The 16,894-nt window shown below is 43.3% G+C and overlaps 1 protein-coding gene across 2 annotated transcripts in view; it reads right to left on the reverse strand.

The window, feature by feature from the left end:
- The window catches only part of Lpp (LIM domain containing preferred translocation partner in lipoma), a 606,110-nt gene that overhangs the window by 500,557 nt on the left and 88,659 nt on the right, over positions 1 to 16,894 (reverse strand). Inside the window, exon 4 of one of the 2 annotated variants that reach the window (XM_035444681.1) lies at positions 10,174 to 10,367. The exons of the other annotated variant lie outside the window; for it this stretch is intronic. The gene's annotated coding sequence lies outside the window, so the exon portion shown is untranslated. The remainder of the gene's footprint in view (positions 1 to 10,173; positions 10,368 to 16,894) is intronic. 2 annotated transcript variants of the gene reach the window in all.

Genomic DNA, 16,894 nt, shown 5'->3' on the forward strand with positions numbered 1-16,894 from the left:
CTATAAGAAAAGTGTAAATAGGTTTCGAATACCATGTGAAGAAATGTAGAGCACATTCCTACATAACTCAAAACCTGAGCCACTATGTGGATATAATTCGACTGCCAAAAAAAAAAAAAAAAAAAAAAAAAAAAAGGTATCAAATGGGGAAACACAGGCTTAATTCTCCAGTCTTTGGTTTCCAGATTGGGGTAGGAAGTCTCAAAACAGAGAAGAGGGACCTTCAGGAAAATGAGACTTGATTGACTAGAGAGAAGCAAGGAGACAGACACAGAGACAGAAAGAACAAAGGAACCTAAGAAACACTTTAAGAAGAGAACAGAGTTTAAGAGAAAGGCCTGGTTTTCCTAACATGCTGTGTCTTTGTGAGTTCCTGTTAGGGAAAATTAGGAATTGAATTCATAGCTCTACATATTAAAGGATAGAGCTACTCTCTCCACTGTAGGTACCTCACTGAACAGTCAAGCTGTAACCAGCACCAGACATGAACACTGGAAAAGAACCTGAAGGACAAGAGCAAACCCAGGTATGCTGGCACATGCCCACAATGTGACCCTGCACAGTCAGGAGGCTGGAGCAGGAGGGTGACAAACGTGAAGCCACATGAGATTACATAAGGAGCCCTTGTCTTTAACAACAACACAGAAGCAGAGGCAGGGGAAGCCATGGGGGGGGGGGGTAGTTCCTATCTGTCTCTAATCCCAGCACTTGGCAGTCAGGAGCAAGTGGACTGCTACAAATTCAAGGCCAGCCTGGTCTACATGTGTTCCAGGCCAGGCAGAGCCACCGACTTACATTACATAAATTTTTAGGTCCTTTCCAGTCCTTGAATTTGTGGTTCACTTATGAAGAGCAGCAGCACCTCATCTAAAGCCTGGTGCAAAATAAAACTTGGAGAATGATTAGTTCTTTGTTGCCTTAAATAAGTAAAAGTAGGCATGCATGAGTGAACAGTCAGCAAGCAGACCTCCTGAGTGCTATTGTCCAGCAGGGTGCCCAGGATAATTCAGCTGTGAAAGGAAATTGACTGACACATAGCCCTGCAAACCACAGAACTGGTTCATAGCTCACAAGACTCAAGACTAAATACCATCTCCTACCTGCCTCTACTGTGTATACAGCTGAGTGTGTGCCCTCATCCTGCTTCACTAGGAGAGCTGAGCCTTAAACATAAGTAAGGGTAGGTGCCTACAACACAATAATCTGTCCTGCCAACAACTCTATCTGAGGTCATTAGTAAAATGAAGGTAATGTTCCTAAGCCTGCCACCTTATGGACAAGTTACAGGGATCCGATGAATTAATGAGGATGGAAGGGGTTAGTCCACTGTAAAGCGCTTGCAAGGCCTACGTCACATATCTTATTCCCTAAAGGATTAGTCACGGTCAATAAATTATTACTGTTTATATGACTGGTCTTTCCTGTGGTTTTCTCATAATAGCTTCAAGCATTTGTAACCATTAAAATTTATGCTTTTTGCTGAAGCAGAAGATACACAGGTCTCGGTGTCCCTATGTGTCCCTCTGAACTCTCTGAAGAGTCTGCTTCAGAATCCCAGAAATGGTGATTGCTCCTTACCCTTCAGTTCCAGTCCTGGCCCAGAGGCTGCCATGCCACAGTGTTTGTTTCCTCATTTTGTTTACACTCCTACCTCTATAGTACAAAGGGCTTATAGTTTGCTCAATTTAAAGATGGTACCACCCACTCAAGCAAATGGTTACCTGCCACTAGCACCATCAGTTGGAACTAGGCAAAGAAAGGAAGTCAAATGCTACACTGAAGAATCTGCCCTTGGTTTTTACACTGATGCCATCCATGTATACACACAACACAAACGCATGGCTTTGTTTGGGGTCTTTTTGGTGCTAAAGAGAGTAACAGCAATCTGGTGTAAGTTGATCCACTTGGTATTGCAGAGGAGAGCAAGAAGGGACAATATGAGACATAAAGGAACAAATTAGGCACACACTGAGTTATGGCTTTAAGGCTAGAAGAAACTTTCTAGGACTGATCACAGCTTTCCTTGCCAGAGAGAGAAACGAAGATCCCAAAGAATGAAGCATCATGATTCAGAGTGAGTGCTGACAGAGCTTCAGCTGATCAAACATCTCTTATCTCCCCATCTCTCCGGACAAATTCCTCTGCTTACACAGCCTCATCTTTGTCTTCCCCTTCATCCCAGGACCAGGTGGCTGCTCTAGGGAGAGTGAACTGTAACATAGAAATGTAGTTTCTGCAGAGTCCTCAACAAAGAGAAGATGTATTCCTAAGCCACTATGATTTTCTCAGAGCAGTAACTTTCCACAGTTCCTGGGATATACAAGCTTGGGCTAGCAGCTGCCAATGTGATAGTAATAACCACAGGCTGGACAACTGTCAAGGAGCAAAGAAAGTCCCTTTAGCTCATGTGGGAAACATGCTTTGGAAATGGAGAGAGGTCAACTTTGACTATAACCAAAAGAGCAGTAAGTCACAAATGCTTATGATGAGACTATAGCCTTGATAACAACAGACTGCCATATCCACAAGGATGAAGAACATTTGAAATCTTCCATTGTCTCACAGGCAGATAGCCAGTTGACCCTAGGGCCAGGGTTCTACAATTCCATTTCTTCTACATCTTTAGCTGTGATAGCCAGGGACTTCATCCACTTACTGGCTCCAGTTCCATCTTGTGCAGTGTGAGGAAGCGGTGGGACCAGCTGGACCCACTTCTCCCACAAAGCAGGCTGTGGGCAACACCACGGAAAGGCTACATTTGCTTAGTGTAAACCTGCCCCACAACAACTTCCACAAAGTAGGCTGAATATGTAACAGCAGCAGACAGTGGGCAAAGCCCCAGAAAGGCTGCATGTGCTTAGAGTAACTGCATGTATTAGATGGCCCCTCCCCTAAAACACTGCTTGTCCAGCAATAAAAGGATGAGGGGAGAAAGTAGACCAAGGTGAAAGAAATACACCTATGAGCAAGAACAGGTCTGCCAAGCAAATGTGATAGCATGCCCAAAAATACTTAAGGAAATCACAAAGGAAAATACAAGATCATTATCGATTTTGTCTTTTTAGTTCAAGTCACAGACAGTATCTGAAAGAATCAGAAAACACTTTCTTTGGGGAATTCCACAGGAAATGAAATTATCTCAGGCAAAATTAGAACCAAGGCAAACAGATATAGCAGATATTTTGCAGATCATGGCATCCAAGCCTACCACTTTACCACTGAAAAAGACATGCCAGGAAGAGAGTGAGTTTCACAGTTGAATGTCAATGGAACTGGGCAGAAACCCTGTGTCTGCTGGCTGTAAGAATCATGTCTTAGTTCTGATACCATGCTAGCATTGACTTGACACTAACTGCATTAAGCTCACTCGTGTCTGCAAAGCAAAGGGAAAATAAACTGTTTCCTGTGGCAGAGGCCTGGAACACTGGCTTCTTTCTCAGAACTTCACAGCTCATGTTCTACATAACATGGAAATCAAGGAGGGTCCTGTTTCTCCAGTACTGCACGCACATTTCTTAGGAATGCACTGCCATGTCTGGCATCCTCCTGAGCTCCCTCTCAGGCTCCTCTTTTTACCATATATGGCACTGAGTTCCACTGTCTGGGGCACAGAACTCTGGCTATGGGTATCAGAATGCAATCTGCTTTCTGAGCTGTTTGTCTTTACTGGAAACCCACTGAGTACATCTAGGAAACATTCACTGAAATGCAGAGGGCAGGGAGAAGTGATTCATACCCTAAACTCAGAAAGGAAAGAAAGGCTGTGTTTTGATGTGTTTAGTCAGGCTCACCTGGAGGGCTGAGAACCAAATTGGAAAATGAAGGTGGCAAGGTCAGCAAGTGTCACAGGCCCTGTTCTCCATTGTTGGAACACTGTCCATGAATGCTGCTGTCAGGAGATTTCCAAGATCTTGTGAGAAGACCAGAGTCTTGTGACATCAGTGCTCTTGGAATGCACTGTTCCTCCCAGGTGTAGCAGATAAGAGTAACTTCAGCTGTCATTACTCATGTGCCTCTATGGGAAACATGTTTTTTGCCATGAGTGGCATGTCCTTGTGATGGCACACTTTACCGAGGTGACCATTCTTAACCCTCAGAGTACAATTTGTCTGATGTTCTCAATAAAGTTGGCTATTGCATGAGACTTCAGTCTGCCTCATTTGTAGGTCCTGCTCTCCCTGGGTTCAGATGCCAACTAGAGCAGTAAACACTCCATAACTGTGTGTATCTGTCTGTGGGTGTATGTGCAAGAGCATAGTCATGCTTATGTGCTTGGAAGTGAGGGCCAGTGTAAACATAAATGCTGGGGGGGGGAGCGCTCATCCCAAAAAAAGCAAGGGGTAACCGAGTAGCCAATCAGAACCTGGACTGTGTGGAGCATTTGCTTCCTGCTATGGCACAGATATTTCTTCCAGTTGTATCAACTTTCAATTATTGGAAACTACATTTCAGGAGAAAAAAAAAGATGTTATCTGGAATATCCCTGACATTGTTATTCCACTTAAAATAACATTTTAGGTATCTGTAATTAAGTCCAAACAAAATTTCCTTAAAGCACTATTCAAAGAAAATCTAATTTACACATCCCCAAGTCAGATACAACTTAGAATCTTAGAATGGTTTGAGCAAGAGGAATACCTATTCTACTGAAGAAGAAAAAAAGGTATCAGAAGTAGAAATATCTTGCCTGGTACCCAATTCCATAGAGTAGAAGATGAGTAATTTCAATATGAAATGTGTAGAATCTTACTTAAAAAAAAAAAAAAAGCAACCAACAGAACGAACATTGTGAGACCCAGTAGCACCCAAAAGCAAAGGGAAAGAGAAAGAGCTACCTGCAAACCCTGAGCACCATGTAAGATTCATATAGTATGTGGTCACTCACAAGACATCTTTGTTAGTCTGGGGTGGGGGGGGAATTCTACTTTTTACTTTTCTAGTGATGAGCCAGGATGGGCAAGAATCACATTCTACATTGGAAGCCCCAACCCCTAGAGGGGATTCTAATTAGAACCTGAGAACCTTCAGTTCTGCCCTAAACAGGATATAATCATTTCTACCTTATAGAGTAGTTGAAAAGATGGCTTTAATGAAGTATCTAACAGTATTTGACGTGTTGACATGTAACTAAGCACTTAGTACACTGAGCCTTTCCATAATATTTCTAATTCCTGCTGGATAACAATGATTGCTATAGTGCAAAGGCATGAGCCAGCATGCCTAGGTTCAAATTCCCACAATTCTTTGCCACCAGTGCACTTGGGCAAGCATGTATAATCTTGTTCAGTTCAGTCTCCATCGCCTTAGAGTTACTATAAGGCTCAAATGGGACCTTAGCTAGACAAGGTCTCTAGAAATTGTCTTGCAATGTAAGAACATGAAATGTGGTCATAAAGGTCAGAATAGCACAGTACCACATGAACATGGGTGCTTGAGAAGTGTCAGCTAGCTGCTGAGCAGAGAAAATCCATGCTGTACCTTCCACTGACCAAACAAGTTCAGTCTGATGTTTTCTTAAAAACAACTCATACACAGCGTTATTCTTCTCATAAATGATCCTAAGACAGAGGCTTTTGTCCCAAGTCTCAACACTGGGGCAAAGGTTTCCAGAGAATGTCACAGCCGGACCACTGCAGTGCTATGAACAACTCTGAAGTACTGGCCCAGCTGCCCAGTAGTTGCCCAGACAGGCAAGTCCAGACTGAGGTTTGAAGGCCTGAGGAATGCTGGGTACTGAACATACTGAGAAAAATGATACTGTGTGGACAAGCAAGACTCATGCTAAAGGCCTGTGGGGCCCTCCTCATCTGCACAGATGCCATGTTCTCAGGCCTGGGAGATAGGACAGAAGTAAGAGGCTTATACAAAGGAGGGCACAGGATGCTAGGATCCAGCCCACTAGATTTTTGTGAAGTATTTTAAAACAGATCCCAGAAAGAAAAACATTGAAAACACTGAGGCCCTAGAAAAGCCTTCAGAACATGCACGGTTGTTCAGGAAAAGGCAGCATGCCTGTTGGCAGGACCCTAAAGGAGCGGGCCAAGTATGCAAGAGGAGACATGTGGGACTCCTTGAACTCCGAGGATGCTTGGGTGGAAAAGCAGAGGAAGATCCCTCATGGGTAACACTGTGCCTGGGCTCTTTCTTCATTCCTCTTTCTACGGGCCACAGTGGACAATACCAGCTCTGAACTAATGTGAGACTAAAGGGCAGGAGGACTCTTTAACCTGCCCGGTGACACCAATAGAAAGTGCTAAATAAGTGAGTCAAGAAATATTTCTGGAAGCATAACTCAGCTGGAATGCATGGACAGCCACCCGCACTGCAACCACTGGATCTGTTCAGAACATGCATAAGCCTGGGTTTTAAAAAGGACAAGGCAGCCAGATAAATAAATAAACAGAAGATCTCCCAGTGACTCATGGAAGCTATTAGTGAGAAAGTTATGTGTACAATAAAAACTTGATATCCTCTTCTCCCTCCCTTCCCCCCTCCCCTGCCCAGCAAAGACAAGCAGAGGAGGGAAAGAGTTCTATGGACAGGTGCCTGCTGCCCTCCCTGTGGGAGCAGAGTATTCTGTCATTGGGGAGGGTTTTGATGGGGAAAGTCATTGTTCCAGACCTTTTTTGACTTTAATAAACAAGGAAGAAAGAAATGACTCTCTCCTATCCCCATCCTAGTTTTCTATCTTGTCCCAGACACATTTGGTAGTGAGCAGTTTGTTACACTTCCAAGGGAAGCGTCAGAGTCCCAGGCGCTGGCTGCACAGCCATTCCATCTAAAAACATATCATCTGTCTGTGCGGCAGCCAGCCCAGTTGGAATAAGCAAGATCTGTGCGTTCAGCTAGAAAGCACCTTCTTGTGCTTGCTGTCAAAATACTTCTGCATTAAACTTCTGGGATATGTGACTAATGTGCTTGAAACCTTTTCGAGTGGCTGCCTTATTTATTTTAGGGAGGGGAGTGCTGCGGCTGCAGCTGCGGGGGGCGGGGTGGGGGCTGGTGACAGAGAAAAAGGAGGAAGACAAGAAAAGGGCTAGCTTGCTCTGAGGTCTCAGTGCAGCGCCAGGGGCCTTGCTGCCACACTTCATTATCAAGAGCATGAGAAGGAGCTGGGCCAGGCAAGAAAGAACAGGAAAGGAAAGGCATATAAAGACAGGCAGGACACATTCCCCAGAGGTACAGTTGCCTAACAGTTCCTAAAAAGACAGGGGGGAAAAAAAAGTAAAAGCAAAACACAACACACACACACACACACACACACACACACACACACACACACACCAGAGTAATCTTGTAACAGCCCTTCTCCAAACTTCCATTCTAACAGCTCTCCACAGCTTTTAGAAGAAAAGCCCCAAACACTGTAAGCAGGCCCTGGAGAATCCAATGATTGGAGGCAAATACCTCACCTCACCTCTAGGAGCCTTCCAAACTCAGCCTGCCAGTCCCAAACTCCACTGCCTATCTTTATGCCTCTGCTACACCCTTTGACTGAAAACCTCCTCTTTTGTTTATAAAACTTCTAGAAATCTAGGCTGCCACTCTGCAAAGCCCCCCACCCCCAGTTGCACAGCAGAGCTCCTGGCTCCCCCATAGCTCTGCAGACTTGCAGCCTGCCTCCAAGGATGCTCAACTGTTGAGCAAACCTGTTCACCTCCCCAGAATTCACAAGCTTCTTCCCCAGAAGCCAGTCTCTCAGGGACACCCCAGCAGAAGCTCTTTGCATCCCCCAAAAGTTAACTCCAGTCCTGTATCCACAGGCCATCAGCAAACGCACGCCTACTGGGGGAACTTTCTATGTGCTCCGTGGCAAATCTTAAGCAGTAAATGTAAGAAACAACAAAAAGAAGAAGAAGAAGAAGAAGAAGAAGAAGAAGAAGAAGAAGAAGAAGAAGAAGAAGAAGAAGAAGAAGAAGAAGAAGAAGAAGAAGAAGAAGAAGAAGCTGGAAAAATGCAGAATGAAAGAATGAATAGTCTATGGATTTAATTCCTGCTAAGTCCCTAGAGTCAGCCCTTCATAACCACCTGCTCTCTTCCCCAAAACCAGCTCCTCTACTGCCTGAAGTTAGGAAATGAGAAAGGCTGGGGAATTAAAGGGGAAAGAGGATTGCAACCAATAGAAAACAGATGAGCCCAACAGGTATATGCCTTGAACTCGAAATTTTATAACCTGGCAATAAGAGCAGACTGAAATCCTCTGCTTCCTGTGTATTTGATTTTGCTATTTGACTCACATGGACCATAATTGGAGTGGAGTGGGAGGGAAGGCAGAGGGGAGGGTAGGCTTGGGAAAGTGATCAGGACACTAAAAGAATGAGGAACCCACTGCCTCAGCTCTGTCTTGGCAACCTTCTTCACTGAAGTATCCTTACAGAGTAACTGACCAAGGATGGTTCCAGAAAACAATTTTCAATTTCTTTCCACAAGCCCCACCTTCCTTCCTCACCTCAGAACCACTTCAGCTCACATTTTCTGCCACTTAAGGGAAAAGGTTTCTTGAGGAAATGTTTTATGATCCTGAGCATTTCCTAATCTCATTCAGTTTCTCAAACTCCACAGCTCTCCTCACATCAGTCTAGTCTTCCTTCAGCCATGGAGGTGGTTCTTTGCCCCACACCCACCCTCTTCTGGTTTTTTTTTTTCCTTCTCTCTCTTATAAAGGAAAGCATTTAGTTGAGGTTGGCTTAAAGTTCAGAGACTCAGTCCATTATCGGCATGACAGGAAGCACGGTGGCACACAGGCAGACATGCAGAAGGAGCTGAGAGTTCTACATCCTGATCCACGGGCAGCAGGAAGAGAGAATGACCCATCTTACTCCAAAGCTCCATGACCCTCTCTTCTCAGCTCCTGTTTCTCTCACGTTCCATCATCCATGCCTTCTTCAAAGGTAGCAAACCCCTAGAAGGGGTAGCTCCTCCATTCATTCATCCACAACTTGTCCAATAGTATTAAGCTACATTCCTGACTCCTTTGCACTTTTTTTATTTTGAGACAGGTTCATCACCTTCTCAAGATGACCTTGAACTCACTCTTAGCCCAAGCAGGACTTGAACTTGCAATCATCCCGCCTCCACCTTCAATGAGCTGGGATACGGACCTGCACTAACTGCTTTTAAATAAAGGATAATAAGTACCTATTAATATGCACCTTAACTTCCATGGCCCTCATGTCCTAGGAGAAGAGACTGAACAACCCTGTCAAAAGTCTACAATAATGTCCATAGTGACCTGCACAGACACTACCCACAGACCTCAAGTAGCTCAGAGAACTTGAAATGCTGCTTAGGTAATGAACCTGACACACAGTAGACACCCCTCGCCACAAAGACATCTATTAAATTAATGAACTAATATGTAAGTGAAGTTAAATGCATAAAGATTCGATATTGAATATATAAAGAATAGGTAAGATAAAGACTCAATAGATAATGGATAAAGAATAGGTAAGATAGAGACTCAATAGTAAAGGATAAAGAATAGGTAAAATAGAGACTCAGTAGAGAATGGATAAATAGGTAAGATAGAGACTCAGTAGAGAATGGCTGAAGAATAGGTAAGATAGAGACTCAGTAGAGAATGGCTGAAGAATAGAGAATGGCTGAAGAATAGGTAAGATAGAGACTCAGTAGAAAATAACCAAAGAATAGGTAAGATAGAGACTCAGTAGAGAATGGCTAAAGAATCGGTAAGATAGAGACTCAGTAGAGAATGGCTAAAGAATAGGTAAGATAGAGACTCAGTAGAGAATAACTAAAGAATAGGTAAGATAAAGACTCAGTAGAGAATGGATAAAGAATATGTAAGACAGAGACTCAATAGTAAAGGATAAAGAATAGGTAAGATACAGACTGAGTGGAGAATGGCTGAAGAATAGGTAAGACAGGGACTCAGTAGAGAATGGCTGAAGAATAGGTAAAATTGAGACTTGGTAGAGAATGGATAAAGAATAGGTAATTCTGAGTAGACAGAAACCCAAGAAAGCAAATAATAGCTCAGGGTTGTGGGACACAGCTACAAAAGCAGGGATATGACAGGAGTGACCAGAGCTGGCACAAAGGAGAAACACTATCAGTCATAGCTTAGGAGAGAATTTAATGAACTAACAGCAGTTTCTACGCAGTAGGTTGTAAACTATGTAAAGCCTATTTACATATTAGCTCATCTATTACCTTATTAAAACTTCACTTCTGGAACACACTGGTGATACAACCGGGGCATCAGCAGGTCAGACGTGTGCTGGTCCTGGAGCAGCCTGCTACAGAAACTGGCTCTTCTGAGCCCCTCTGTAGATGGTATTAGTTTATCTGGGAGGCAAGACTAGAGGTGGTTCTGTCCCACGAGCACAAAGAAGCACCTGAAGACACTGAGAGCAGAAAAGGATCGGGCTTAGGTAGAATGAATGATTCTTGTTTGTGTTTAAAACTGAAGGGAGATGTGAGTGGGCTGAAGCCTAAATAAATGGCAAGAAGACCCCAATACCACCCCCTCCTCGACGTTACCCACTCAGAAACCACTCTCTCACTGTAATGTGCTTAGTGTTTTCTGTGTATTCTCATACTCTGAAATTGGATTTTTTTTTTTTATTATTGGAATAGTTTGTTCCCATCTGGTTTCTGGGCCAAGGATTCCATGGAATCTGCCATGGGGGAACAGCACAGTTTCAGCCAGTAGTGAATGGGCTCTCAGTCTGGCCAGAACACTCCAAGAGGCAGCATTGTACATGTACTGAATAGTCACAAAAATAGCTCAGCTAAAGGACACAGGAAAAAACCCCGCACTCTGAGAACTGACGTGTGTTTCCTTTTCTCCCTCAGCCACTGCTTCTATGACCTAGTAAGGAGGTACCATGGAGGATGGGGACATGTTGAAGGGACACAGCAGACCTGAAATTGACTGCAACTGCCACTTCTGCTTTGTCAAATATGACAAGTTCTAGGACTTGGACTTCTCATCTGTAAAATGACACTAGGCTTCACCATAACTTTCCCTGCCTGTGTAGATTTTGTGCGTGTGTGTGTGTGTGTGTGTGTGTGTGAGAGAGAGAGAGAGAGAGAGAGAGAGAGAGAGAGAGAGAAAGAGAAAGAGAGACAGAGAGAGAGAGAGACAGAGAGAGAGAAACAGAGAGAGAGAGACAGAGAGAGAGAAACAGAGAGAGAGAGACAGAGAGACAGAGACAGAGAGAGAGAGGGAGGGAGAGAGAGAGAGGGAGGGAGAGAGGGAGAGAGAGAGACAGAGAGAGAGAGTATCTGTGAGTGTGTATACGTATGTGAGTGCTTGTGAGTGAGTCTGTGAGTATATGTGTATGTGAGTATGTGTCTGTGGGCAAATGGAGGTCACAAGCCAACTTTGTGACATGTGTTCTCTCCTTCCACCTTCACGTGGATTCCAGGATCTAACCCTGATCACCAGACTTGCATTGTGAGGCAAAATGGACCTTTACCTAGTGAGCCACCTTGCTGGCTCCTTTTCTCTACACATATCTTTTTCTTTTAATGTATCTGCTTTGCCTGTTTAGGAGCCTCAACAGGGCAGGAATAAGCAGACTGCACACTTTTCAAGCCTAGCACACAGCACAGCACCTGCCACATTCTAATACTAATTGAAATTTCTTAAATTAAGAGGAATCATTTCAGTGGCAGATATACATAATATTCAGCTACAATTAAACTATTGTTTTAATCATGAAGATATATATATAGGATTGTAAATATTACCAGTACTTAGGAAAACTATATTTAAAGTTTAGGACAAAATATGCAACCATTAAAAAGATTGGATGGATGATAGATAGATAGATAGATAGATAGATAGATAGATAGATACATACATACATACATACATACATACATACAATACACAGATACATGTATACCCACAGGCACCATACATACATACATACATACATACATACATACATACATACATGAAGAGAGGGAGGGAGAGAGGAAAGGGGGAGGGAGAGAGGGGTGGAAGGAAGGAAGAACTTAGTTTCAGTTAATTGTGGAGATGTGGATATCAGGACTGAGGCAGGAGGATCACTTCATAACAGGAATTAAAAACTCACTTGGGTACCATGGCAAGACCATGTCTTAAAAGGGAGTGGGGGAGGAGGCTTGTAAGGGGGAGGAAGGATAGCAGGGTGAGAAGGAGATAGAAGAAAGAAGGGGTAAGAATAACCAGAATGCATTATATACACACAAGAAACTGCCAAAGAAGAAAATTAATAAAATGTATATGACCTTCTATGACACGTGAACCACGGATAGCCCACTAAAACTGCCCCATGGCATCTTCTAGTTCTGAGACTGGTACCCTCACTCCAGCCCCATCCTCAACAATTAATTATTTGTAGTTCTGTGTCCTCATGTCTAATCCATCATTAATTCTTAGCAACATTTCTTCAGTGATAACTCAGAAAACTGTTCTTTGACCATGTCTCGGAGCAGATGTCCCCACATGTTCCTCCTCTACTCCTTTTCTCATGCCCTGCTTGACTGTATTTTGGGATCTCTCTCTCCTCACTGCCTACAAGGACCTCTGAAGACTGGTGACATCAAGGCAGCTCATCAAACAGGTTCTCCTTTTATTACCACCAGCTTACCCATAATCTGTCTACACTTGAACATACAACGTTACATACAAATATGTAACAGCAGCTGATCCCTTTTTATAAAGGACGTTCTAGGGGCTGGAGAGATGGGCCAGAGGTTAAAAGCAATGGCTGCTCTTCCAGAGGACCTGGGTTTGATTCCCACCACCAACCTGGCAGCTCACAACTGTCTATAACTGTAATCTCAGGGAATCTGATGCCCTCTTCTGGCCTCTGCAGGCACCAAGCACTCAGTGGTGCACAGACATGCATGCAGGCAAAACATGCACACATATAAAAATGATTTTAAGTTTTGAAATCATTGACGAAAATATATGTTGACGAAAATGATGTTAAAGACATATCATGAGTCAATCACATCAAGCTCTGTGGTTATTTATGCAAACTGTAAACACAGCCATTCATGTGAGTGCATGTGTACATGCACATTTATATAGGAATGAGGGAGGGGGGAAGCAGGAATGAAGTGGGGACGGCTAAAAATCTTCTTTGTCTGAAAATTTAACAATGCACATTAATGCAAAATGTATTAAGGGTGAATTGTGTTTTCTGTTTTGTACTTTCATGCCCACCTCAAAATCACTATAGCGCTTGGAAAAAACGTACATAATAAAACTGTCTAAGAGAACAAAGTAAAATGAAAAATCAAGAAAAACAAAAGAAAGAGGAAAAGCAAATATTAGCCTTCTGTGTAGGGCCAAGCATCTATAATCACAAAATTTCACTATCCATCCCAGACCTGTCTGGGTTAAATGTGACACACTGGAAGGCGGTACCCATTCTTTTTCCCCCTTTTGTGATACTTGGAATTGATTCCGAGGCCTAAAGAAGCTTGGCCTCTGAATAACTCCCCAGCCATGCAATGTTCTTTGAAATTGCCCCCATTGTTTGTTTCCTGGCTTAGCTAAGATGCATTACTATAAATGAGGATGATCTGGAGATAGCGGTAGGCTTCCAGAACTTCCCCTCAAAGGAACAAAAGCCCCTGAATTCTGTTAGGATTCCAACCAGAAAGAGAGTGTATGCCATGCCTTCCCACCACCTTTTCGTGGCCTGCCATCTGCTACACCCTGCCCATCATACTCCACAGAAATTGTCTTGTTAAACTTTGGTCCCACTGATTTCTCTATTGGGTAGCTTTCCTCACACAGCTGTAGCTAAGGCACAGCCCAGGTAGAAAAAGGACACTCAAGCCCTTTGAAACACTAGGTGCTTAGTCAGTATGCTTCCATAAAGTTCACTTTGGCACTGCCACAATGGTGACAGTGTGTGTTATGGCTCAGTTTCAGGAAGACAATGCACCTTCTAAAACAGTAGCCTTCTCTACCAGTTATTAAAGACATAAAGAATCAACTCACACATGCACAAGCACAGGATACCCCACACTGTCATGTATATTATACCAGGGCAGGTTTGACAGCAATAGCCAGACACACTCAAGAGGAATTTTATTTTCATTTTAAGTTCTAGTCTACATTTACTGGATTTTCTTCATGAGAATCCATTGTTTCCATACTTGATAAAAAGAAGAAGGCCCCTTGGGAAGACATGCCAACAACCAGCACCTTAAAAAGGCAACATCTCCCTCAGAGCTGAGGCCGGAGCCTCCTCAGAAGCCCGGATACAGGGAACGAGCTGTAACTAGGTCACTGGATTTTGCTTCCTCACAGTAGACCTTTTGCACATGCTCATCAACGCTTCCAAGAGCTCAGGAGGCTAACTCTGTACGACTGCTGAGATGAACTAAAAGTAGCACAGTTACTCATGAAAGCCACTTTGGAATGCTTCCCATATTCTTGGCAACGCAGAAGGTGCCAGAAGTAAGCAGAGGCCACCCCACCCTCCAGAAGCGGACAGTGGCAGACGCTCGAGGTACAATGTGATGAGTTCTAAGTGTTCCCACTCAAAGCACTGTGTGGCTCTAGCGGGGAGAAGATTATTTCTAGCTGGGAGAATGACAGGTGGCTTCAGGACAGTCAGTGTTCCACCATCAGGAGACACCGGAACAAAGTCGGATGGGACAGATCCAAGGCCAGGGTACAGCTCAGCTGGCTGGCACCCAGGGGCAGTAAAGGATGACCTTAATTCTGAAGAGAACACTCAGTGCCAGGCTAGGGACTTTGGGTATTTCCAGAGCAGCGAGGCAGACTGTCACTGTATGCACAGTATGTGCCCGAGGGAGTATGACAATTGAAGTGGATGTTTATATGTATTAGTAAATTACAGTTGTTGGGGGAGGCGGAGGAAGAGACTATAAACAAATATCTAACTTACTGTAAACAACCCATAAAATGTTCTGGGGGGGAAACTGTTGTGAATGACTGTTTCTCACAACTGGAAAATGAATCCTTTCAGAGCTGAAAATCTGGTGAGGAGGGAAGAAAAAAATGGAGGGGACGCTGACAAAAGCCACTGCTCTGTCTTCAGGTGGCTCTCATTGATCCAGCCCAGGTGGTTCGTGCCCCTTCTTGAAGGCTACAAAATTCAACATCCGCTCATGCCCATGCCTGTAACATCCTTTCCACAGCCTTGGCCACCCACAAAAACACTCAGTAAATAAATCCTACCCTTCAATGGAATGATAACATCAGAAGATTGAGGGTTTTCTGGTTTCAAAATAGAAAGTCCACCACACCAAAGAAGGGATGAAAACAAGAAGTAGTTGTTCTCCTTCCTAGGGCAGGCAAGCAGAAGAAAGCTAATACCCAGGGCCCAGCCCAGCCCATTCCAATCAGAACCTATAAAAGGAAGCTTAAATACACTTATAAATAAAAAGCTCTCCAGGTGATTTTAACACACAGCCAAGGTAGGGGGAGGTGGCTAAGTGGAGATGCTCAAAGGACAGTGGGAACTTGGATGAACCAGAATGGCTGAACACTGAGCATGGACATCACAGTAACCCTGGAGAAAAATCAACTCTCTTTCAAAGTCTGTTTCCCTGACTTTCCCTGAAGAGTGAGTTTCTTGTAATGACAATGTCAGGGTTGACTGGGCCTGTCAGGAGATGCACAAGAGCATCATGGAAAGAGCACCACTCAAGGATCTCCTGAAAACGGGGCCCAGGGTTAGCCTTGCCATAGTCTACTCACCACCGTGACAGGGCAAGCCCAATCTCCAGCCCTCTGTGTTGGAACACTATGATGGGTAATTAAGATCCAGGTTTGGCAAGGAGCTGAACAAGCAACAAGTAAACAAACTCCACTATATTCCAAGAGAACATAAGCAGGTCCTCTCAACCTCACAGAGCCTCAGTTTCCACATCTGGAAAGTGGAAATTACAGTGTATGTCTTGAATACTGTTTTCTTCCGAGATTTGGCATGATTTTAACATCACAGTGATTATCAAGCAAATAAATTAAATTTGAAATGGTCTACAAATCGCATTCCATGACAAGATTATCTGCTGAAAACAAAGAGAAGTGCATGCAGGTGAAAAATAATGTATAGTTCATGTACATACATACATATGTCACTCACATACACCAAAAACAGTTCTCTCTTACAGAGGAAAAACTAACCCTCTCTTACAGGAGAATTAGTAGGTAGTGAGGAGGGAAACCATTTACAAGTAAATTGATAGGCGATAAACAGAATGATTTCCCCCAGTGACATTTACACCTCCCTATACAAATAAAGATCTAAGCCGGGCGTTGGCAGTACATGCCTTTAATCTCAGCACTAGGGAGGCATAGGCAGGTGGATCCCTGTGAGTTTGAGGCCAGCATGGCCTACAAAGCAAGTTCCAGGACAGCCTCCAAAGTTACACAGAAACCCTGTCTCAATAAATAAATAAATAAATAAACAAATAAATAAATAAAGATCTATTGCTATAAGAATCGATTCAGTACCAAATGGCTAAATGTTAAATTCAGTATTTAGTCAAAGCCACTGCTAAAGTCCATCACTGTCCTCATCTGAACTCTTGTAAGAATAAACAAAGTTTTCTGACCCTGACCTGAGTTCCAAGGAACAGTGAAGCTATTCCATTTCAATCACTAGATGTGAAATTCTTAAGTAGACTTTTTCTTGAAAGATTTATGGCCTTAGGTAAAATTAAATAATTAAAAATTTAAACTACTTCATAATGGTCATTCTGTTTAATGTTACAAATGATTTCATCAAGCAGTCCTATAACAATTATAATCATAACATAATCTAATCTCATAAAAATATTGCCATTCTAATTCATATTTCATAATCACTTGATGGCTTCAAAGAATATAATGTTCTTCCCAGGAACTGAGTTAATGTACTCTAAGATTTAGTGAGTCTAAATACAT

This window comes from Cricetulus griseus, chromosome 4 (assembly GCF_003668045.3).
Source record: "Cricetulus griseus strain 17A/GY chromosome 4, alternate assembly CriGri-PICRH-1.0, whole genome shotgun sequence".
Classification (NCBI taxonomy): domain Eukaryota; kingdom Metazoa; phylum Chordata; class Mammalia; order Rodentia; family Cricetidae; genus Cricetulus; species Cricetulus griseus.